Source organism: Lutra lutra, chromosome 4, assembly GCF_902655055.1.
Source record: "Lutra lutra chromosome 4, mLutLut1.2, whole genome shotgun sequence".
Classification (NCBI taxonomy): Eukaryota; Metazoa; Chordata; class Mammalia; order Carnivora; family Mustelidae; genus Lutra; species Lutra lutra.
In genome coordinates this window covers 119,489,973-119,492,943 of record NC_062281.1, presented here as the reverse complement: position 1 = coordinate 119,492,943, position 2,971 = coordinate 119,489,973, and positions in this window count along the sequence as shown.

Genomic DNA, 2,971 nt, shown 5'->3' with positions numbered 1-2,971 from the left:
TTTATGTCTTACTACTCATTTGAAAAATCCCCTTTAAAAAAAAAAAAAAAGGAATACCCTTTAAAAAAAAAAATTAGGAAAGGAAATATTTTCCTTCTGAGATTGATGAATGCTCTCTCCAGCAAATAGTAGGCAGCAGATTAACAAAAATTGACCTGGCTCAACTAATACGTGAAAGATGGAAGTAGATTTTTGTTATAGAAAAGGTGTTCATTCGGGGCGCCTGGGTGGCTCAGTGGGTTAAAACCTCTGCCTTCGGCTCAGGTCATGATCCCAGGGTCCTGGGATCGAGCCCCGCATCGGGCTCTCTGCTCAGCAGGGAGCCTGCTTCCTCCCCTCTCTCTGCCTGCCTCTCTGCCTGCTTGTGATCTGTCAGATGAATAAATAAAATCTTAAAAAAAAAAAAAAGATTAAAAAAAGAAAGAAAAGGTGTTCATTCGCCTCCTTTGTAGGAAATTTGTAACAAATTGTAAAGCAGTAAGTCATCTCAGTAATCATAATGAAGTCTTAACCAAAAAAAAGGTTTTTTTCTTTGTGTGATTTCACAATCAAGTTAACATATATTCTAAGAAAATTAACAGGAAGAAAAATTGAACTGCTAAAAATGCAGGGCAGGAGATATTTTCTAAGAAAATTTAATATTCAGTGTGGTTCTTTCAACTTTTTATTAATATCAATATTCTATTAGAAGAGAACTTGGCTGATATGCAAAGGGAAGTGGGAGGTAAAGGGAGCCAGTGTTTTAAAAGCCATCCAGTGTTGTCACTTAGTTCTCAGGCAATTTCAATCCCACTAGAGAATGTTGGGAACTATATAGATAGAAAGGAGTTTCCATACACATATTCTCCAAGCTTTTCAGCCTTCTGAACAGCATTTAAAAATGGCCTATATCAGCCTAAAAGATTTTAATTAGTCAAAATAGTCATTTTTAGGGAACGATTAAGAAGACAACTAGTTAATACCATTTTCGATTATGATGGAAGTTCCCAGAATATTCAGCTATTTTTTATTGTCAGCTTTTAAAAATTCTTACTGCTCAGACTCTTGAGATAAAACTGTTAAGGGTGTTTTCATTTAATAAGCCTTAGACATTTAGGACTATTAATATAACAAGCTACAAGTATTGGTTTTCGAAACAGGCTGCAGCTCTGTAGTGTTTTTAATGAAACTTTTCCTTATATGGAAATGATTATGGTTGTCTTAATGACCTAAATAAAAACGTGGTTCAAGAATGATTATTCCAAAGAATTAAACTTAGTTTGTTTCAAAATCTGAACAAAAGTCATCAAGTGATGTTAATCTCATGTTTCTGGCATCAGCATTTTAGGAATAAAATAGTGTTACAGATGTCAGAATACTGATTGCGTAAAATCTTGAAACCCACAAGACATGTAGGTTTAGGTCTTAGTTATTTCTGCTGTTTATGTAATTTCAGCCCTGCACGTCACTGAAAAGTTATTTATCTTGAGAAACTGGCCAAATTTGGCGGGTAATGCTGTCTGCCAGGGTCTGCAGATGTATTGTTTCTGCCCTGTGTTGTGCGTGCTGTCTGTGGCCTTTAAAGAACGCTACCTACCACTAAGCAGAAATGTCAACTCCCCATTCAGATTTTTTCCTCTGTTCTTAGAACTGAGGTTGCCATTTCCTAAAATTTTGTCAAATTTTGTTTGAGCTGTCTTCCTTTCTTGAAAGGTGGATATTATCACCCACATAGTAGATAAGCAATCAGAAGTAGTTAATGCTGTGTCAAATTACAGCAAGATTTTCAACAAAGTAACCACAAAGTTCAGTGCTAAGCCAAGTATTTACTAGATAATGACATTTTAGATAACTGAAATGAGAAAGCTCTGATCTTAGGAAAGCAATTGCAGGTTGGGAGAGAAAACTGTAAAAATGAAGTCAGAAAAGTGATGGCAAAATAGTTCAAGCTTAATATAACCTGCTAATTTTTTTTTCTCAATAGAAGAAAATGAATTAAAAGAATAAATTGCCCTTGACCATGGTTTTGAGTGGCTTTTAAAAAGTTAAAATAATGTCTGACAAAACTTAAAAAAAAAAAAAGGTTTGGTAAAGAATTCAAAAGGTTAAGTGAAAATCTTATTGGTGTGTGTACATAGCTTTTATAAGGTAAGGAAAATGACTAGAAAACACTTGTAAATGGTTTAGAATTCTGATTAAAGCATGCACCATGTTCAAGATGCCCTTTTAAATTTAACACACCATCCCAGCTCTTAAGTGGCTTTCATCTTGGACCTTACCAAAGCAATTCAAGGAAAAAAATGGTTAGGCACTAGGAAATTTAATACTATCTTATGAAGGAAAATAGAGAATAACTTCTAGATTCATCTCTAATTCTAGATTTAGAGAAGGCAAGTGTCACTCCCTCTAGTAGGAAACCAAGATGAACCACGGGATGATGGGCTTTTGAGATCCTGAAATCAGTAATAACCTATTGGCTGGGGAGTAAGTGGCAAACATTAGAAAATGGAAGAGCTACTTGATTTAAGATTTAGAGACCATGCATGAGCGGGGGTTGGGGGGTGGTGGGCACAGACAAAGAAACCCAAGCAGACTCCATGCTGAGCATAGAGCTAGATTGGGGGGAGGAGGGGCTCCATCTCACTACCCTTAGATCATGACCTAAGTCAAAATAGGAGTTGGTCGCTCAACTGTCTGAGCCACCCAGGCGCCCCAGCACCTGGTAATTTCTTTCTAATCAGAATTTTTGCATATATTCCTTACCTACATTCTACTGATGATGTGTTTTTATAGGTGTTTATTGAATTCATCGTTTGTATAAATTCCTTTTGTAACATCTCTGAAGATTAGAAATGACTCCAACTCGGACAAGATTAAGACAGTAAATCAGAAGCAGATGTATGGCTGTGTAGCCTCACTTTGTTATTTTAGCTTTGTCCATAAGCAAAAGGAGCAGGGGGGTGGGAAATCTAGCCACCTCCAAGTTTTTCTG